Source organism: Anabrus simplex, chromosome 13 (genome assembly GCF_040414725.1).
Source record: "Anabrus simplex isolate iqAnaSimp1 chromosome 13, ASM4041472v1, whole genome shotgun sequence".
Taxonomy (NCBI): domain Eukaryota; kingdom Metazoa; phylum Arthropoda; class Insecta; order Orthoptera; family Tettigoniidae; genus Anabrus; species Anabrus simplex.
The window spans coordinates 11,809,992-11,833,912 of NC_090277.1; positions in this window are offsets into that span (position 1 = coordinate 11,809,992).

Here is a 23,921-nt window from a genome sequence, read left to right on the forward strand (position 1 = left end):
GGGGGTACTTCTTTGTACCTACCACCTGGCATTTCTCCCTCTATTTCTTTTAAAATTTGAAATAAAAGGCTGTAAGTTTTATTTATTTTTACTATCTAACAATGACACTGAATGGAGTAGTCGTTTGCTAAGTTTTACCTTCTGAAGGCGGTACGGTGTCATTCAAACATGAGTGGGCATGAAGTACCGCACCGTCGGTATTTGATGTAACAAATGACTTATTTAGTATTGGCAGTATTTTCCTTTACTCACAGTATTGTTGGCCGCACAGAGTAAAATTTAAATATTATTTGTTGTGGAACTCATTGTTGACTTCTACTAGGCATTGTTAACTGGGTAGTGCTATGTCTACTCAAGAGTAATTTGCACCCGATTGATGCTGAAATATTCTACGAGCTAGCTAAATCGTCTAAAGATGATAACAGTGATATTACTGTTAGCCCTATCCGATCGACTCGTCAACTGAACTCCAAACTCGAGTTGGTAGTGTTTCCGAATACGAGCGACGAAGTATTCGACTCCTGACATCCCTAACCGTGAATGAGAAACTTGTTACAGAACTCTAATCTGTGTAGATAAAGATGTTTTTGTTATCAAATTTCTTCCATTGTCGAAATAAGCTCTCATAGTTTTAACAAGGAGACTTTAAAATAAATTGCCCTCTTCTGGTTTCAGTTCTTACTAGTTACTTGCACATCACTGTATAACTAATAGAACTAATCCATATTATGGGCTAATTCTCTTCTGATGCCCATTTTCATACCTTCATCTACTTTTGCACATAATTCCACGCTTATTGAAACATTTTCCAAGTCGTGGAATAGGTTTTTGTAGGCCCTCGTCCTAGAGATTTGCCGCCTGGAGGAAAACCACTTCTGAATCGTCATTTTTTTCGTCGTCGCTGTGAAAATGCTTTTCGCCGACCAACGTTTTGAGACACAGAAAAGGTTGCAGCCATTAAGTCTAGGCTATAGGGAGAGTGGTCGAAATCCTGCCAACTCAAGGACTGAACAAGAACAAGTGACTACCATCTCTTTTCTCCATCCGAAGAAGTTTATCAGCGGAAAGCGTTTTCTGATCAACGGCGAACGGTTCAGGACCCTCAGGCGTGTTTTGATTTATTTGAACAAAATCCACACCGAATGTAGTTTTAGTGAAACAAGCATTCACTCATATTATCGCTCATAGTGGTAGAAAAAGGCAAACTTAGACTATAATCAACCAGATAACGTTGATCAAGAAAAGGATTGTAATTCCCATACGTTATCATATTTTATTGACCTAAAATTCTTAGCCCATATCACTAGGATGTTCCCAACATTGAGTTGCTTGCCTGAACCAGTTTTTGTACTTTTTCACAGTGGACACAATCAAACACGAGGAAACATTTCCCAATCGACTAATTCCATTAAAATGAACTGCAATGTGATAGCACCCGAAGCGTTCCCGGTAAAAGATGTCACTGCAACAAGAGACAAACCCTTCCTTATGTCCTTGGTTTCCGCCAGAAAGAGGAACTACTGAAAAATAACAGGCACCAGAGGATCAGGAGCAGTATTGCAGAACTTCTCAAAAAATCCGTCAGATTTGAAGTCTTGGAAGAAGTGCGCTGTATCAGAAACATCGGCCTTATGAGGTCACGGGCAAAAGAAGAGACAGCACAAATCCTGTTTTAAGTACTTTGAAAAAAAGAAGGGTCACATACCCGCCAGTTGCCGGGAGGTGCGCGAGGATCTGTTAATTTCATCCTTCGTTTTGGTATTCCTCTTTCGTTTTAAAAGACATTTGTTTAGATGTTTTACGTAATTCATTGTCAAAGAAAAATAAAGTTTACCTCGTAAGTTCATCTTATCTTAAGATAAATATTGGTGAAAATTATTATAGCTTTAATGTACGGTATCCCTTGTTCTAGAGCAGCTATCCCTTGTGTAGATCTAACTTGACAATCATTTTTAATTTTTAGTGTTCCTTACAAACTATTTCTTTTTTTAAATCAATAATCACTCTATGTATTCTTGATCTTCGGACAGCCTCCAGGGCTTATAATCAAAAACTTTCCCTGGCAGTTTTATTCAGAATGCTACGCGGCATATTTGTATAATCTGTTTTCCTTGTCTCACAAGCAAGGACGAGTCTGATAAATTGCAACTAGTCCTTTCGTCCAAGAACGCCACTGTTCTGACTCACCTTCCGAGTAAACATAAGCGTGGAAGCTTCGACCTCACCCCTTCAATAGAAGGTTTAGTTTACGTTCACTTCATCTATTCTGATCACCACTATTTACGCTGATCGGGTAGAGCAGCTGTCTTCGCCGACTGACAGTGGCGCTGTACCGTGGATAAGCGGGGAGTTAATGCTGCGCTGGACCATGGCCAACTCCACAGGTTAGTTCCCGCCTTCTATTGTTGACAGTTGTACACGAACAACGAGGTAGCATGAGCTGGTTAACAAGATACTTTGGTGTACTTTCAACATTATTAAAAGTGTTCATTAGTGTTTTCACGAAATTATATTATGAAACTTTATTTTCTGTAGTAACCTATTTTGGAGTTGACTCGCAAGGTTATGTGAGGCCGCCAATCTTTCCCGACTGGTCTTGCAGCTTCAAAACGTAATATTTGTTTATTTTTAGTGCTATGTGCGAGTGTCTTCGAACCTTCACTTTAAAATGGAGTGAATATGCAATGTGCTTGGTTGTACGCCCAATTACTATTCAATTAAGGAGGGACCATTTCAACATTCGTGCTTCCTGCTGATGAAGATAAATGGAATCATGATATACACCGAGCTCATTTTGAGGCCGGTAAACATGCTTTAGTCCGTAACAGCCATTCTTGTGAAAAATAGTGTATTTCAGGTAGAAAATGAACTCTCATAGACCTACATGTTGCAACCAACGAAAATCACCATGAAAAAGGAGAAATGATTTGTCGCAGAAAAAAAGAATTGGACTTCTAATATCTGGTATCAAGAAGAAACATATTGCATTATGAATACTTGTTGAGTAAGTTAAGAGATATAAACTTACTTCAATTTTCAAGGACATCATAACGTGTTCCCTAGTCTTATCTTTTGCGAATTTCAAACCTAAGACATTCCAACTATTAACGTGTCCATGAGTGTACAACTACACCCAAATGGTTACAAGATACGTTCTAAAAATTGAGTTAGGAGATAGTTTAATACGTACGACATGTTCAGCAATTGACTTTCTACTAAGCCATTTGAATGCTTTGAATAGTTGTACGTTGTTTACATGCCAACTTCCTTCAGAACTCAGAAAAAACGATTTTTTTAATGTAATGAATGTAGCCAATGGCCAAAAGCTTTCCCTGATCTCAGTTACAAAAGTTTAACAGAGATTCCTCTTGTGGTTTATGATTTTTGACGTGATCCCGGTCGCAATATTTCTTACATAATCTTACAAATACAGTCTGCTTTACGTCGCACCGACATAGCTACGTACAATTCTCTATTAACACTAATCAGAGAGAAAAGAAAGTAAGACGGGCGACACTTCGAAAAATGAAGGTATCGGCCAACGAAACACAAGGACGACGAAGGGCGTGAAGTATCTCTAGGGCTCGATACCCCATACCGTCGGTGTCGCAAAAGACGTCCGATAGGATAGATGAAAGTGACGAGTCTGGCACAAGTAAATGGAAGCAATGCAGTGCCCGGTGGTCGCCAACCAAAACCCAGTTGAAAACATATCTGCAGTATTATGAAGATACTATGCAATACTTGTAGGTTGGATAGTTCAAGTACGATTCGATATAATACTCACAATTCTTCTCCTTCTACCGCTTTTACTACACTTGTGGGGTCGCGGGTGCAAACAATGTAACACATGTGAATTTGGCCCTGTTTTACGGCTGGATTACCTTCCTGATGCCAACCCTATATGGAGGGATGTAATCACTATTGCGCGTTTGTGTGTTGGTTGGTAGTGTTGTAAATACAATACTAACATTAATTTGTGTTACATTCTTTCTTCTTGTTTCGTATAGACCAATTAAAGACCACGATATTCAACTCATGCGTGTAGAATGGGTCTCGATGTTTGCCGAGTAATTGGTTGAGTTCTTCATATCCCTCTCCTTTGTCCAGAGGCTACCGGTCTTCCTTCTTCCCGTCTTTTAAGTCCCTTTTTATTCCTCCCATTTCCTGCAGATCTTTGTTCACTTCCAACAACAATGTTGACTTGATCTTCCTCTTTGGCCAGTAAACGAGAAGCAGGATGCACCCCGGAGACGTCTCTTACTGTCCATGTCCTTGATTTCTTCACAGTATTCGCAGATCTTAATACTCTCACTGAAAAAACTTCTCAACCACACTTTTGCTCAAAACTGACCCAACCCCCACCCGGAGATCCGAATGGGTGACTGTCTCCGGACACATTTGTTTTGAACACAGCCATGATGTGTTACTGGAGGATATGCGAAGGTTCCTCGTTGCTTTCTGCATCCTCATGCCGTTGACCAACCTGTAACTCATCCGCCTTCTGGAATAATTTCTCATCCCATGGGCAAGAGAATACCCTTCGTCCTACCCTCTCATCCAACCTCTGAGGAGGTTGTTAAAGGGGATCTCCTTATCCCTGTAAAAAAGATAAACCTACAATTCCTCGATCACATCCTGAGAAACAGAAGAAGATACCATCTACTGCAAGAAATCCTGCAATGAAAGATACCTGGAAAGAAAGGTGCTGGCACGAGACGAACCTCCTGGCCAAGAAACCTCAGAGAATGGACTGTCAAAACATCGGCAGAGTTACTCCAAGCAGCTGACAACAGAGAAGACACAGCCAAGGTGGTTGCCGACATCTGGAATGGACAGGGAGTAGAAGAAGAAGAATTCGCAGAGCTCTTGGTTAGGTTGCCTGTTGTATTTGCTCCCCTCCTTGAATGGCCACACTATCTTCATCAATATTTTTTCTCTCCTGTATTTTGAGCTTTTGTACTCTATACATGCATATATCATCATTATACACCGGTATGAATTTCAGCGTTCGGTCTGCAAGTCTCTGTGAATTTACGAAACGTTCGTCAAGTTGTTTCCAAGGAGTCCCTCGCCTGTCAAATGGGAGTGGGACTCCGTTACTCCCATAGGTCCGAGGCTTGCTTAAAATGTTCTGAGCTCAGTAAATTCATGAAGCAGGATGCTGCCCTACTTGCACATAGTCCAAGTGAGGATCTCTCGTCTAACGGGTTATGGGCCACCGGTGAAATGTATAGTCGTAGCTGCTTGAGCACAAGGAGGGCCACGACTCAGAATATGTCCGAGATGCCCACTCCCATTCCATAGCAATTGGTATCCCGACTCTCAGGACCACTTACTAGGCCACTTAGCCGTTGCCCATGGTTCACGAACTAGGACGTGACTACAGTAACCCACAAACATAAAATATATTATTATTATTATTATTATTATTATTATTATTATTATTATTATTATTATTATTATTATGTTATTATACGTAGCGAATATTGACACGTGCCTTCTTCCAATCAAGCAAGGCATTGTGGAAATAGAATGTGCTGACAACCGACTCCTTAGCACGTCACAGGCTGCGTCTCCTTCCTCCTATTCCCTGCGTGGCGACAACATCATGGCACTGCCTTCTATGCCGTTACAATGGCTGTTCCTAATGCAAGGACGCACAAAATCCTTTCAAGATCATTAACTGGCAATTATATTCTCGCACAATATTGTAAAGAACACAATAATAATAATAATAATAATGTACACAAAGCATCTGACGTAGAAAGCCTCTCTTTCACTCAAGTCTATCCGGGTTAAACCGCGAAGGCCACAGATATTGTTACAGTTTAAGCAGAGACCTAACTTTTAATCTATCCTTTGAGCGGGTCACGTTCTTTGGAAATGTCTGGTTTGAACTTGAACTCGTAATGTGATAGAGCTAGTGAAGTTCATTACCGACCAGAAGGAACGCTTTCCTGTTTTAATTGGCTGGATCTATGTGTCGCTACGGTTCGTATGGTGCCAGCTTAATTGGCCATGACGATGGAAGGGCCTTGTGTCTCTGAGGCTGAACGATACCACGACATGGAGATGGAAATATATCGTTCTAATCCAGTCTAACGACAAGTGTTAATATGTAATTAAGGTAACGATTGTTAGAAAACATATCAGCAGATAACTTGATAAGCCCGAAACATTTATTTGAATTAACACATCGATAAAAATAGGGAAGGTTTTTGTATCTCGAAAGTAGGAGGCTGATAGTCCTTAGACTGGATTAGCTCAACACACCGCTCGTCTCACGCAATAACAAGACAAGTCAAAAAATTGAAGTTGTCACGGGAAACATTTAAACAATACGAAGTCGCCGAAGTTCTCAAACCTTATGTGAAACAGCTTTCTAATAATGGTTTTGGTTGGATTTAGGTTAATTAAAACTGAATTAGCGTGGAGAATATTAAATATTTTAAAAGGAAATAATTTGTATCATAAATTCAAAATAAATGCAACATCATAATTTTACCAATATGTATGTTCTGTCCGTCAGCGATTCCACTGGTGGGATCCTCAACAGCTCTGCCATCAGCTGTCATAGATGGCCTAGGCATCACTGAAGAGGCGTACTAGGGAAATGAGGAGTGAGGTAGTTTCCCGTTGCTTTCCTCACCGCGCCAGAAGTTGCTATTACATATCAGTCTGCCAAGCCCACTGAAATGCAACATTTTCACACCATTCATAACAGTGACTGGCTGCACAACTATTGGCATTACTAGCATCTCTCATACCTCAGTCACTTTCATATTGTCAAAGCCAAGGATAAGACAGAGACAGATTTAGGAAAGTAACAAAATTGCTCTAGCCCATACCAGAAGACACAGTGCACTGTAAACACTAGGTCCTGCCAGCAAAGGCGGATTTGTCAAGCTACTAAATTAAATTTAATGAAAAGTAAGTTAAAATTATTTTTTATCCGCCTCAGTGGTCTGGTGGTTAGTGTGATTAGCTGCCACCCCCGGAGGACGAGTTCAATTCCCGGTTCTGCTACGAAATTTGAAAAGCGGCACGAGGGCTGGAACGGGGTCCACTCAGCCTCGGGAGGTCAACTGAGCAGAGGTGGGTTCGATTCCCACCTCAGCCATCCTGAAAGTGGTTTTCCGTGCTTTCCCACTTCTCCTCCAGGCAAATGTCGGGATGGTACCTAACTTAAGGCCACGGCCCCTTCCTTCTCTCTTCCTTGTCTATCCATTCCTATCTTCCCATCCCCGCGCAAGGCCCCTGTCCAGCATAGCAGGTGAGGCCGCCTGGGCGAGGTACTGGTCATCCTCTCCAGTTGTATCCCCCGACCCAATGTCTGACGCTGCAGGACAGTGCCCTTGAGGCGGTAGAGGTAGGATCCCTGGCCGAGTCCGTGGGAAAAGCCAACCCTGGAGGGTAAGCAGATTAAGAAAGAGAAAGAAAGATTGTTATAGCTTAGATAGGGGCAAATTTCATACGTTTCTTGCAAGTTGAGAAATTATTTTCCTAACCTAATGGACAGCTAGAGTATTGAAACTTTGGAGACGTATCGAGAATGAAATGATCTGCAATTCTGGTCCTTTGGCATTTTGTAGTATCTCCTTAGATTAGGCTGAGATGTGAGTACAGTTTACACATATACATTTCGTACGTTCACGGCAGACCGAATCACGCAGTTCGGCTTGCGTATGGCCCACGGACGTTCCAATCAGCCTGCTGAATTTCATGACTTCGTTAGTCATATAAATGTGTCAAACAGTAAAATAAATTACAGAAAAATACAAAATTAATTATTAAATTATTTAATTTATTGTTAATTTAATAGGTAGGTATAAATAGTAACTGGCCATAAATAGTAACTGGCAAGCATTTATCTCACTTTAGTGTAAATGCTTGGTAGTAAGTTGTTATGAGTTCAAACCTCCTAAATGACCTTAATCACTACGAACAACTTCGTATACCGTTACTCCATATGATCGGCGCGGAGAAATTTGGAAAAATAACCAAGCTTTTTTTTTTTCTTTTGCTATTGGCTTTACGTCGCACCGACACAGATAGGTCTTATGGCGACGATGGGGCAGGAAAGGGCTAGGACAGGGAAGAAAGCGGCCGTGACCCTAATTAAGGTACAGCCCCAGCATTTGTTTGGTGTGAAAATGGGAAACCACTGAAAACCATCTTCAGGGCTGCCGACAGTGGGGTTCGAACCCACTATCTCCCGAATACTGGCCGCACTTAAGCGACTGCAGCTATCGAGCTCGGTACCAAGATTTTGGCGCGCACTCTAGTTAATAGGAAATGTGTACTATTACCTCCAGTACCCTGCCAACTAAAATTTAGAAGGTTAAAAAAGTGCGCTATTGGGACTCGAACCGATAAATAGCAGCGTCACAGCTTCAAGCACTAAAGCCTTATCGACCATGGCTACTTACAAAGCTTATCGCTGCTGTGTTTGAGTGCAGTGAGTTGAGTCAGCGGCAACAACTTGCTTGTTTGGGAAGTCTTTCCAAGTTCTGCGACAGCCCGACATAGATTACATTATAACTACTTATTTTTCGTATAGCATCATGCAGCTCTGCAGCCATCTTGATTCTTACGGCAGCGTCCGCGATAGGAATGACGTCCCAGATAAGAGCGTTAACTGTCTCTCCAAATCCGGCACTGCTAACTAGAGAATATTCTCCCAGACTGCACATAAACGAAAGTCGTAGTACGCGTTTTCAACCGAACTTCCAAATAAATGTGCAAACTGCTTCATAAATGTCAACCGCACTTTTATCTGCGTGTCGTAGTACAGGCCCAAAAAATCACAGGACAAAAGTTGTAGATCCCTTCATGATGGGTGGCGAATGTGTTGTCTTTTTTGCGATACGATTCACCAATTAGGCACAAAATACCTCAAAACGATAGTCTGCACCGTCATGAAAAGTTGCCTCAATATTTCGATATTTTTCGGAGGTAAAAAATTACAAGCTAAAAGCTATAATTTTCCCAAATTTCAATTTTCTAGAGCAATTTGAAGTCTTCATCCACCATTTTTCCATTTTTGAGGGGGGGGGGAGTAAAAAATTTAAAAATTTGAAATTTTATGGAATTATTCCTTAGGTTTCACCCTAATTTCAAGTTTCTAGCTCATCTGGAAGTGGGTAAATATTAATGTTAGTGAGTCAGTCAGTTAGCTTCTGGCTTTATATAATAGAGATCTCCATTCTGCAAGTGAATTTGATGTCACTGAAGCTTTCCTGTGACATCACTGTTAAGTAAATACCACGTTATGTCCACCGCTATTTTTGAGTACTTAGTAAATTAAAAATATAGCCTCTTTAATTAGAAATATTGATAGAGGAACTGATAGCAAACTCTCTCAACCGGAGCACGCAAAACCTCATTCCCATGACATGGAACAGCCATCTAGCTGCGGCTAAAAGACTCAGGCTGGTAATAAATGAATGTGTTTTCGAGAGTAATCGATAGCACATATCATTTCTGTTAAATAAACATTTGATTCTGCGTTTACACATTCGATATTTGCTTTGTACACGCCAACTGTTTACCAATGAGCTCTTTCAATTACAGAAGACTTGCAGTAATAAAACAATGAAATACAGGGTGTTCCATAAATAAGTACACGGCGGTGTACTTTCTTGCTTATCCTTGATGTAATTCTTCTGCCAGTCTTGTGAAGACAATGTTCGACTCAGTGGTGGGCTGAGAATACGTTCCTTACCCCAGCTGAAAAAAATTAAGCAAATGCAGCCCCACCACATTACAATTTCCGAATTTGTATTCACGGCGCCGCTATAACAGAAGCAACAGTAGATTTTAAACACTGTACTAACAATTTCATCCGGTGACGCTTTGTAAAATTTTCACAGAAGTGAACTAGGAAATACTTTTAGTCTTTAAACTGAAAACCCTAACCTGAACTAATTGAACATAAGTTCGCGGGTTAGCCGAAATTTTCGTGCTTGTAGGTACTGCGACGACAGACGTGCTAAAGTACAGTTATATTCACGAAGGATGTCACAGAATTCACGAAAAGTTCACCAGTAATGTAAGAAGAAGACTATCAAATTTCAAAATCCATACCATAATTACTGGCACAAATACACAGCAACAAAATACAAAATTCTTGTGGCTCGCGGTTTGTTAATATATTTCTGTGTGTATTGAAAAGCATCCTCTGCACGTGCTATCAATGAATAAATCCCAAAAACTTTATAAATACCGAAAACAAAAGTAAAATAATGATGATGATGCTTGTTGTTTCAAGGGGCCTAACATCTAGGTCATCGGCCGAAAAATAAAATGAATACTGTTGATTTCCTTAAAAGGCTCTATTTTTATTAGCAAGTGGCGTGACGGTAAACACGTGTGACCCTAACTGTGAATCTGCAGGTGGACTCACCAGGAGCAGTTCCACTAGCGTAGCTGACTTTCGCAAACTCAACTTGCTGCTGTGGAGCGAGCGGATGGTCGACTTAGCTGTTTGCAGTTTTAAAATTCTACAGAATAATAGGAAAATGTAAATGCAACATAATTTGCCCCAGAAGCTGCGGCGTACTGGGTTCGATGCACGCGCCACTGGTTTGAGCAGATAGTACGAATTTATAAATCATGAATATCGCTGAGTGCAAAGTTTGTATTCCAACCTGGCACTGCTTTAGGGGAAACTGTGAAATTATGACCCCATATATTTATACAAAAATGGTTACCTCTTGCTTTTTTGCAATTCAAAAATAACTATCAGAGTACCATTTGACACGAATCAGTCATAAACAATTTTTAGAATATAATATTAATGTTAAAGCGAAAATAAAAGGTAAGGAGGACATAAAATGCAGATAGCGCAAGCAAGGAAAGTCTTTCTTAAGGAAATAAATGTACTCACTTCGAACATTGATGTAGGAATTAGAAAAATGGTTTTGAAGACTTTCGTGTGCGACGTGGCATTGTATGGGCATGAAACGTGGAAGATCAGTAGCTCAGAAGGAAAGAGAATAGAAGCTTTTGAAATGTGGTGTTACAGAAGAATGCTGAACGTAGGATAGGTAGAATGAATCGCGAATGAAGAGATACTGAATCGAATTGGTGAGAGGAGATCGATTTGGCTAAATTTGACAAGAAGAAGAATAACGGGACACATTTTAAGACACCCAGGACTTGTTCAGTTGGTTTGTGAGGGAAGTGCAGGTGGTAGGAACAGGACTGGTAGACGAAGTATGAATGTGACAGGCAGATTAGTGTGGATATAGGATGCAGTAGTTACGAAGAAATGGAAAGACTAGCACAGGATAGGGTGGAATGGAGGGGTGCATCAAACCGGTCTATGGACTGATGACTCACATAATAACAATACTGTATTACTTTTTGACACTGTATCTTGTAATTTAGGAGTCTATTAGTGTTGGAAGCGACTTCCCAGCTGTTAGGGTAAGTCTACTTTAATGGTTGTGTGGCGGGGAACGCCCTTCTGTCTGCCTCCTGTCATAACGATTATCCGCATCAAGGAACGAACACACAGCACCAGCTACTTGTTGAACAGTTCCAACAATCGCTCCAGTCTGACATTCACAACATTTTGTCTGTTTCCTTGTAGTTCCTTTGTTTCTCGATTTCCCTCCAGTTTCGCCAACTATGGACAGCATATATCTTGAAACTTCGGTCTTTTTTTTCTCTTCTTTTCCCAAAACTTCTTCGTTTTCTGCTTCTCATCTTTCGCTCATCTTCGGAAATAATCCGTTCGCGTCTCCATGTTAGCGCTTCCTCTCCTAGACTGTTGACTCTTCTGCTGAACTCTCTTCTATTGTGTAGTGTAATTCCAACTTCTTCCACGTCCATCATGACCTCCTCACTTGGAGGCGGCCTTCAACCTCATGATGTATCTGAAGAACGTTTTGGTCAGCAGTTTGTCATCCATTCTTACCAGCTGTCGTTTCCTCATTGTGTCCGTGATCTTCTCAGTGTACTTGTAGACCGCCTCATTTCTCCTTTTCTTCCGAGTCCAGAATTTTCTTTAAAATCTTCCTTTCCTTCCTCTCGCGTTCTTGCACCTCCCTTTCTTTTATTTAAAATAACACATTCTGAAGGGTACAATCCTTCCTACCGAATTAAAATGTCGGATTTTGGCCTCCTAGGATATTGCCCATGTGTTATGCCTGTTTAGTGTTAGCTTGTAGAACAGGTCGTGCCTTATTTCCGGCTTTATCCAGTCCGATGGGTTGGATCCATTCACCCACGTATTTGAACTTTAGATCATTAATCCTCGAGACAACTCTACAAAGTACGTCGCAGTAGACGAACGATATTTATCTCCTGCCATTAACTGGAGCAGGATAGTTTACGCTAAACCTTCCTTTAGTGGTGGAATTATCACTCGTTCTTGTGTACCAGCTTTGTATTTAAATATATCCGTCCATTAATAACCTCTAGCTCCAAATTCATGATTAAGAATACTTTGTTTTGCGAAAGCTACTACACTGTTAGGAAACAAAATCCAGTAGAAAAAAACACAAAATCCACTAGAAAAATGATTTAGGAACCATATTATTAGAAGGTCAATCCCACGTGCATGGTGTTCGTAGATCTAGAAAAGGCATTCGATAATGTTGATTGGACCAAGCTATTTATTTGAGATTCCGAAGGTCACTGGGATCAGATACCGAGAACGAAGAATTACCTACAGTCTGTATAAAAATGTTCATCCTGCAATGATAACATTGGAGGGATTTGAAAAAAAGAAGCAGTAATCCAGAAAGGAGTGAGGCAAGGTTGCAGTTTGTCCCCCTCCTTTTCAATGTTTACATAGAACAGTCAGTGAAGAAAATCAAAGAGAAATTTGGAAAGGGAATCACAATCCAACGAGAGGAAATAAAAACCTTGAGATTTGCCGATGATATTGTTATTTTATGTGAGACTGCAGAAGATCTCGAGAAGCTGCTGAATGGCGCGGATGAAGTCTTTGGTAAGGAGTACAAGATGAAAATAAATAAGTCCAGCACAAAAATAACAGAGGGCAGTCGAACGAAGGCAGGTGATGCAGGAAATATTAGATTAGGATATTAATGAAGCCTTAATGGAAGTAGATGAATATTGTTACTCGGGTAGCAAAATAACTAATGGAGTCAAGATGGCAGTGACTTATATGATGTTCGCGTGTAATATTGTCGCTTGGAACTATTGAATAATCGGTCATTCTAAGCTAAAATTTACCGTCTGAAGCACCAGAGTGAAGCTGCTAAGTACTTTTGTAGTGAGTGTGGTTTTAAATCTGCGTTGTGGAGATTAGTGTTCATTAAAGGATCACTCTCATACCTATAACCTCATCTTGTTAGCTAACCGATAATGGCCGCCTCTGTTGATGGAGGTCGGCAAGTTTTTTCTAACTCAATGAATCTAAATAATGAAAATCAGCAAGTCTCAAGTAACCTCACGAATGGACAGAATAAAGAAAGCATAATTCCCACCCGTACCGGTGAACCAGGTAACCTCATGACAACCTCTATTACTGTTCCTAACACATTTAATCAATCTCCTAACAACCCAAGGTTAAGTTACTCTGCAGCAATGCAATCCTACCCTACCAAAGATCAAGCTATTGTTATTGAATCTTGCGATGGTATTAGTATCCGAGATTATATACTAGCAATTGGAAAAGTCACTAGCCCTCGTAACATCCGATTTGTCTCACGGATATCTAACGGAAGAATATGTATCTTCCTAGCAAGTCAAAAGTGTGTTGAAGAATTAATTTCAAAACATCCTAAGATTCTCATAAATAATGTCTCCTTGGAAATAAGACCTCTCCTAACTAAAAACAAACGAGTTATTCTATCCAATGTTTGCCCTATGATTCCTAATATTGTTATTGAAGAAGAATTTCTCAAACTCGGCATTAAACCAATGTCAAAGATATCACCTATTAGAGCAGGTTTAACAATCCCCGGATTTTCTCACATTCTCAGTTTTCGGAGACAGATTTATATTCAAAATGAAGACTTTAACAAACTTCCAGACTCACTCCAAATCGAATATGAGGGTACCAATTACTGGATTTATTTATCCTCTGACACACCCACCTGCTTTCTTTGTAAAACTGAGGGGCACTTAGCTAGAAACTGTCCTGATAATGATGAGATAATAAATGAAGGCTCCTCATTAAATCAAAACAGTCATTCTCGTGGCAAGATCAATCTAACAGAATTTCCCCAACTAGTAGAGGATACACAAAAAATTGAAACAAACTGTCAAGAAAATATTACCTGTACTCCCTCACAAACTACTGTTCAGACAACTGCTACATCTACATCTCTTCAGTGTTCTCAAAATCAAAACTGTGGGCCTTTACCCTCAGGCGAAACGACTCTAACCTCTCATTTGGAATGCCCTCAAAACCCCTCATGTGTTCATCTTGCTGGATCAAAGAGACCAATATCACTATCTAGCAGTGAAACTACAGGCAGAAAAGACCTTGATTTTAAGGAACCTCCCCTAACAACTGAACCTAAGACAAGTGAACAGACAGGGAAACAAAAGACAAAACAAACTTACAAGAAACCAAAGACAGAAAAAGAAAGCACAACTATTAGTGATATGCTTAAGCCAATTAAGCAAGTTCTAGAAGCCAACCCTCAGTCCTTTCCCCTCAATTACTTACAACTCCAATCCTTTTTTGAAAACAGTATTGGAGTTAATGACATTGCAGCAATAGCTTCCAATTACACCCAAGATCTAGAGGGTTTAGCCCAAGCCCTTCAAAAACTATATCCATACTACACTGAAAAATCCATTAAGAACAGGAGTACTCGAATAGTCAAGAAACTGCTTAAGGCTAGCAGTGAAAACCGAGGTGAAGCAATTAACAGTTTAGTTCCAGATTACTCCAGCGATGACTCTACTTCCCTCACATAATAATGATAAAATTCCCTCTACACTTGTTTGTCATTCTTATGACTATATCATTACTTCAATGGAACCTCAACAGTTTTCGATCACAGCGAGAGTATTTACAACTTCTACTAAATAAACATCAGCCTTCAGTTGTCTGTCTACAAGAAACTAACTTTAGAGACAACTTTGTTTCCCATTTAAGACAGTTCAACGTACATTATAAAAACCGAATTAATCCAAATCATGCAAGTGGAGGCGTAGCCACCTATGTTAAAAATAATTTACACCATCAAGAGGTTCCTTTAACTACTGATTTAGAAGCAGTCGCAGTTTTATTATACCTTCCACAAGCTATATGTGTATGTAATGTTTATTTTCCTACGAATAGTACATCTCACGCTGATGATTTAAGAAACCTAATACACCAACTCCCCAAACCCTTCATCTTGATGGGTGATTTTAATAGCCACAACAGTTTATGGGGTAGTCGCAATACTGATGCAAGGGGGAAAGAAATAGAGAAGATACTAGATTAATTTACTCTAGTAATAATGAACTCAACTGCTCCAACTCGTTTTGATAAAGCACACGGAACATACAGTAGCATAGATTTAACTATATGTACGCCAGACATAGCTGCACTATTTAACTGGTCCATTTATTCAACTCTACAAGGAAGTGACCACTTCCCCATCATAATTAATGATGATCAAAGTTCTTCAGACAACGCATCAAAACTCCAATACTGTAAATGGAATTTAAATAAGGCAAATTGGCAATCATTTAGAAAGATTGTAAATAACTATTTAAATGATCTAACTCCAACAAATAAATTTTCTTCTAAGCACATCAATAATATTGTTCAAGACTTCACTGAAGTAATAATTAAATCTGCTGACCAGAGCATCCCAAAAACAGCTCCTATGCCCTTCAAGAAAACGGTTCCCTGGCGGAATGACTCCTGTAAAGAGGCTATCAAAAATAAAAACCGTGCTTACTACCTATACAAAAGAAATCCTACGCCTGAAAATAAAATCAATTTTCAAAAACACCGAGCAATAGCACGAAATAAAATAAAATTAAGTAAGAAAACCTCCTGGTTAACATTCATCTCCTCCTTAACCTGCCAAACTTCACAAAAAGTTATGTGGAATAAAATCCAAAGAATAAGTGGCAAATACAATAAATTCTGTATTACCTCTCTAAGAGATCCAGTCGCTGGGTCAATTGTAAATGAACCTCAACAAATAGCTGATCAACTGGCTAAATCATTTTCAAAAATCTCTAGCGATAACAATTATGAACCTGAATTTCTTCGCATGAAAACAACTCGAGATCCAATAGACTTAAGTGAAACTGTACCTACACCGAACTATGCTTATTATGATACTTTACAGTTACAAGAAATGGTTACAGAACTCAACAAATGCGGCAGATCTAGTCCTGGCCCAGACACCATTCCATATGAATTTTTAAAACAGCTTCCACATAGTGCACTCAATTATCTACTTGCTATTTTCAACTACATATGGAGTTCCAAACTATTTCCAGATCAATGGCGTTGTGCTATTGTAGTGCCTATACTCAAACCAGGAAAGGACATTTTGATCCCAGATAATTATCGTCCCATCGCCTTGACAAATACAATGTGTAAGCTACTGGAGAAAATTGTTAACAAGAGATTACGCTGGTATTTAGAACATATACACTTTTTTAGTGATGCACAAAATGGTTTTCGTCAAGCACGTTCAACAACAGATACTCTGATATGTTTAGAATCAGAAATCCGAGAAGCTTTCCTAAATAATCAGCACCTCATAGCTGTTAGTTTAGACATTGAGAAGGCATATGACATGGTGTGGAAAGACTATCTAATTGAAACACTGATGAAACATAATATTTCAGGAAACATGCTTCACTTCATTTATAATTTCCTTAAAGATCGCCGAATTCAAGTCAGGACAAATGGAACTCTTTCACATGAAGTAACCATTGACAATGGAGTTCCCCAAGGATCAGTCATCAGTGTCACATTATTCCTCGTTGCAATAAATGGCATTGTCTCCAACATTCACCTACCAGTAAAGGCTTGCCTTTTTGCCGATGATTTGCCTATACTAAGTGCAGGAAGAAATAAATTAACTACTCAACAGTTACTTCAAGAATCAATTGATAATATCCAAAAATGGGCTAAAGTTACAGGGTTCAAGTTTTCCAAAACTAAAACCAAATGCATACTCTTCTCCAAATGTAAACATACTGTACAAGACCCTGAGCTGTACATGGACAATCACAAAATTGAAACTGTAACAACTATGAAAATCTTAGGAGTTTTATTTGACACTACGTTAAGTTGGATACCTCACCTGAAAAACCTTAAAGACGACTGCTTGCGAAGGCTGAACATAATGAAGATCCTGGCAGCAAAGAACTGGGGGGCAGACTACCAAGTGCTAATGAACACGTACAAAGCCATTATTAGGGCTAAATTAGACTATGGCAGCATTGTATACAATTCCGCAAGAATGTCTTCATTCAAAATCCTTGATTCCATCCAGTCCTCAGCTCTTCGAATTGCCCGAGGAGCCTTCCGTACCAGTCCAGTAGCCAGCATTCAAATAGAAGCAAATGAACCACCACTCATAATTAGACGTAGACAACTAAGTTTGACTTACGCGCTCAAGGTAGCAACTATGAGTGAATCAAGAATTAAGTTGTATGCTTTTCCTAACAAGCATCAAGGTACACTCATTAAATCAGGATCACAACCACAGCCTTTCAATGTCAGAATAGCCAAGTTTCTTGAAGAACTAAATTTAAATATCCCTCCAATACTCCTCACAGACAACTCTGTTAATTTCCCACCATGGACTATTACCCTTCCAAAAATTAACTTTGAAATAAATTACAGTGTCAAAGATGAAACGGACAGATCTCACTACCATCAATTATTTCTTGAAATTTCTAATAAATACCCAAGGCACACTGCAATCTATACTGATGGATCACAATGTGAGGAAAGAAATGGATGTGGGTTTATATATCCTGAACGTACCATGCTATACCGATTGCCTGACTACTATACAGTCTTCTCTAATGAGCTGTACGCAATAAAGCAGGCTATGCTATATATTTTGAAAACCAGCACCTGTAATAACACCATCATTTTTTCTGATTCAAAAAGTGCATTAAACGCAATAGAAAGTCCATCATCGAAACACATCCTTGTACAAGAAATACAACTGTTGTTTAACAACATCATGAAAGAAGGCAAACAAGTCATCTTTGTGTGGATACCCTCTCATAGAGGTATTCAAGGCAATGAATCTGCTGATCAAGCAGCTAAAGACGCTACTTACCTCCCGCTAGGCGATCTAACAATAGCTACCCCTCACACTGACATTATTGCCTATGCTAAAACAAAATTATACCAACAGTGGAAGATAAAATGGCTTCAAACTTCGAACAGCAAACTCCATGAAGTAACAACGGAATCTACAGTACAACACTATCTTCACAACCTTCACAGGCAAGATCAAGTCCTAATAACTAGAATACGGATTGGCCACTCCAAGATAAGTCACAGCTACCTCCTTGAGAAGAAACTGCCTCCCATCTGTACAACATGCAATAGTGTGCTGACTGTGAAGCACATCATAACAGACTGTTCACTGTATGACAAATGGCGCCAGTACCACGGTATACCTAAGGATATTAAGGGGACACACTCATCTCCTTCACTGTGCAAACAAATTATCAAGTTTTTCAAAGACACTGGTCTGTATTCAAAAATTTAACTGTTCAGTTTAAAATACCACTTTTATATTTTTTTTCATTCTTCACCCTAATGTAATTTAATGTAAATTATACAGTTAGAAGTCACGATAAGACCTTAGGGTTAAAGTGACTCTAAATGATCTTAATAAAAAAAATAACTAATGATGGCAGAAGTAAGGAGGACATAAAATACAGACTAGCACAAGCAAGGAAGAGCTTTCTTAAGAAAAGAAATTTGCTCACTTCAAACATTGATATAGGAATTAGAAAGATGTTTCTGAAGACTTTCATCTGGAGCGTGGCATTGTATGGAAGTGAAATATGGACGATAAGTAGCTCGCAAAGAAAGAGAAGCTTTTGAAATGTGGTGTTACAGAAGAATGTCGAAGGTGAGATAGACGGAATCACGAATGAAGAGATACTGAATCGAATTGGTGAGAGGAGATCGATTTGGCTAAATTTGATGAGAAGAAGGGATAGAATGATAGGACACATCTTTAGACATCCAGGACTTGTTTAATTGGTTTTTGAAGGAAGTGTAGGGGTAAGAATTGTAGGGGTAGACCAAGATATGAATATTACAGGCAGATTAGAGCAGATGTAGGATGCGTTACGTAGAAATGAAAAGCTTAGCATAGGATAGGGTGGCATGGACGGCTGCATCAAACCAGTCTATGGAGTGATGACTCATACAACAACAAAATAGAAAAAATATTTATTAAGGGCGAATTATGTAGGAATCATCTAATTAGGAAATATATTTCTAGAAAACAGAACTCAGACAATTCCAGTAGGTGAATGATAGGACGTGGGGGAGGGGTTCCACAAGGCACTATAATTGGACCATTATATCTTCTTATGTATATAATTGATATGAATTAAGAACTGGTATGACATGTGAGGCTTTCTGCGGATGATATTATAGGGTATAGGGTAATAATTAAGATACAGGATCTTTAACGATTACAAAAAGACCTCAATGAAATCATGTGATGGACAACAGACAATGGTATATATTAGCAAAGCAAAGAAATATACTGCTATGGCTCAGGGAACACCGCAGAATAAATGAACATCACAACGAGGATAGACAAATAATAGCTAACGTAGCTATTACGTAGAAAAATCAACAGTTGCTTTTCTCTCGTGGCAAGTGGATCGAACGAGCTGGCATATTTACTGAAAATCTGTGTTCACAAATACGAGCATTACGAAGTTACAGCCCATCACTCTCCAGGCTAAAAAGAGGTACAGCAATTTAATTATCTTGTTATGGATAATAGCCTGGGTTTTCATGTGAAAGTTTTATGTCACGTTCTCTGCTTTCTATTACGAAGAGAGCATAATTGATAATTTTTGACAAATGACATCACTGAAGATTATTGTGTGCCGTACACGAATTAATGCCCACCTGTCGAGCGAGAAAGAGTTAACTGGAAAAGGAATACAGCTTCTGTTAGGAAAAAATTCAAATTATTATCGTAATATTGAGAATTGGTTCTAAATATGCCTCCGGCATCTTTCATAGTGATGGACAGGTGTCGCCGACGTGTCCACCTGTGTGTGAGATGACAATAATGATGAGATAGTGAGAGAGTGAAACCCTGTGCTGGCACATAGCCTAGTCCTGTCGAATAACGCCAAGGGGTCTGCTCAAGGCGTAGGGCTTATCCTCACTTCATATGAGCAATACGGAGAGGTGTGCTTTTGGCACACAATCTAGTGGTGTACCACCACCCCTCCCACCCTGGCGACCGACATTACGGTGTCAGACCTGATGCTTTGACGATCATGGCTAGTGGGAAATGCAATGGAATCAATTCATGCCCCTGTAGATGGTGGTAGTAGAGGTGACTAAAAGGGCCCCTTAGCTGAGCCAGGCTCCTCACTATCCGACCTCTCTTTTTTAACTATTGTACTTTTTTGACCCCGACGATATTACGTTTGTGAATCCTGGGGAACGACTCATTTTCTCTCCCTTCGTGATCCTTGTCATTCTTTGGCCGATACAAACATTTTTCGAAGTATCGCACCACTTCCACTTTTTCTCTTCGATTACTGTTAATATAAGGAGCAGTAATATGAAAACCGAACACCCGACATAGCACAAATTCTGCGGAGAAGGTGGCAACACTGCCCTGTGGTGGGAGAATTGTATAGTGACAACTCACATGTGCACGCAGTTGTTGGGTTATGTCTTTATTGGTGCTCGGATTGGTCTAGTGTGTTTCCAGCTGTAGACATGGAGGCAAGCAAAGAAGTGTGGTTTGTTCTCTGGCGACGCAGGGATATGAAGACACTTTGCAGAAACTGTGACACTCCATAAAGTCAAATGCTGTCCGACGGAGTCATCGTGTTGCGTGATAATGCTCGCCCCCACACTTGCAATCTGGCGAAGATGGGGAGACACTTCAACAACCTCCGTACAGCCTGGATCTTTCACCTTGTGATTTTTCACATTTATGGCGACATGAAGAAAAACATTCGTGGATGTCGGTTTCATTCGGACGAGGAAGTGCAAGAGAGGATCCGTCAGCGACCTCCCTCTCTCCACAAAACCGGAATTATCGCAGCAAGATAAATGCATTCACGCTTATGGTAATTATTTTCAATAAATCTGTTCAATGGTCACGTTGTTCCATTTTCATTTGAATGCCTAGTTGTACTTCCTCTTAAAAAGAATAAACACCACCACGGCCATCTCGAATCTATTCAGATTTCAGTTCCATTCAGTGTCAGTGCTACCAGAGCTGTTGAAGCTTGTCATTAAACGTATCGCGGGCACAGGTGGTCTGTGACCATTGTTAGCGACTGTATTACTTTCCTGAACGTCATTAACTTAATTACTCAGCTCCACGTCACTGGGCAAACATGGACCGCTGTCAGACGCGACACGTCACGACATCTGTGTCTAGCGCAGAATATACACATACCTGTGTATCTTGCAGTCACAAACCTAAGAAATTCTAATTCTGACAAAGCTCTGTGGAAAATGTTCCTTTCTAGTGAAGTAATTAAGTTTTTAAATTATGTATTTCTATCAAAGGTCTACAGAAAATTCTAATTAATACTGTAGTTAATAAATTGTCGTTGTGAAGGTTCGAACGAATTAACCTGGACAAGTGGTCGTTGCAATCAGTGTTAGCTATTGAGTTGCACGGAGCGCGCTAGGACTTGTTCTGAATGAATATCTTGAAACTTGAACATTGATACAATGAGGATGATAAGAAAAGAGGTATTCTCAAAATTAAAGTAATGTCAGTAGGAACGAAACCGAAGATTGGGGTACAAACTTGGAACCGGTAGATAATTTCCAGTTCTCCCAGGAGTGAGATTGAATCAAGGTGCAATAAAGCTAATGCAGTCAGCTCGCAGTTGCGATCAACAGTATTCTGTAAGAAGGACGAAGTCAGCTCCTGGATGAAAGTATCTTTACACCGCTCTGTTTTCAGACCAACTTTACTTTACGGGAGTGAAAACTGTGTGAACTCAGAATATCTTATTATAAGTTAGAAATAATAGGCATTAAAATAGCAAGAATGATCGCGGGTAGAAACAGGTGGAAACAATGGCAGGAGAGTATTCGGAATGATTAGATGAAGGCTAAGTTAGGAACGAACTCGCATAAACCGGCTTTGATGGTGGATTCATGTGAGGCGAGAGAAGGTGTATAGGAGAATAATGTACTCTTTATGGAAGGTAAGAGAAGTAGAAGTAGACGATGTGTTTCTAACGAAAGCGTATTATTACATTATTGACACTTGCACAGTTTTTACCAAAATGAGTTAGTCACTAAATATGATTATAGAAAGGAAGAAGACTGATGGTGTGACATTGAAATGAAAAGAGAACACGTGGGAAGAAATTACAAGGGAATGTACCCACATGACAGGAACGCTTCTACTTCAGACACTTCGGAGTCCATTCTGCCGACCGTAGATGTTGATACCCCAACAAGTATATTAAATGACCTAGTGACGTAAAATAATAATTCAATCCATACCTGCTTTATACGAGAGAGCGGCTTCTCTCTGTGTGTTGTGCATTCTAATCTCTCGCAAATTTCATGGACGACGATCTTCTTTCTATAGCTTCAAGGAAACTGGTTGAAAATAGTTCCTCCTTTTAGGAACACAATTTCAACGCGTCTAAATACAGGAACTCTGCACTCAACACGGCGGCCATATTGCTTTTAGTGTCCAAGGTTGATTTAACTCCGACCTTAACCTAGAGTTAAAACTATTCCTGAGTGCCAGTCAAATTCTGTTTCAAAACTGCGTAACAAGGGTTAAGGTTTAACACAGTTTATCGAAACCGCGTCTAACGGATAGTGACTGAACGAGTGGATATGTTTTATTTAGAGAATGTAACTCAGATAATTACAGTACATCGTGTAATCATTAAGACGGGAATTCACCAAGGCAGTATTTTTGGACCATTATATTTTGTTATATAAACGATATAAGTAAAGGACTGGAATCACAGATGATGTTACTCTGTATACAGTCAAGATTGCTACTGACTGCGAAAACACCTCGATTGTGTTGTGAGATGGATGGAAGACAATGATATGATGATAAACGGGATGAAGTGTCAGGTTGTGACATTCACAAATAGGAAAAGTGAAACTTCCTCAAGTACCTAGCACTTAATATAAAGAACGATCATCATTGGAGTAATCGCATAAACAGGATTACATGGTTATGAGAGTATTTAGGGGTTGTAATGAGGATGTAAAAGAGAGGCCGTGTAAGTCTCTGGGAAGACCACAGTCTAGTTTCAGTGTATGGAGATTGCTTGATTATAGAACTGAAAACAGTCCAAAGTAACGCAGCTTGATTTGTTCTGGGTGATTTCTGGCAAAAGAGTAGTGTTAACAAAATGTTACTAAATTTGGGCTGGGAAGACTTGGGAGAAAGGAGAGAAGTGCTATGTTCCGAGCTGTCAGTGGAGAGATGGCGTGGAATGACGAATACGTTTGAGTGGTGTTTTTTAAGAGGAGGCTAGATCAAAACATAATATGAAGAAAATGTTGGAATTCAGCTGCAGGAAATATTAGTTTATAGGGACGTGTTGGATAAATTTTCAAATACCTAGAAATTATGTAAGCAAGGACTATGTAAGCATCCGATAGGGAATATGCCAGCTGATGACTAATGGGAAGGAGTCCTTGAGATCCCAAGCCCGTTAAGTTCGCCAGAGAGCAAGAGTTAATGAAGGGAGTTCAGATAGGAACACCAACAATCACCACCACT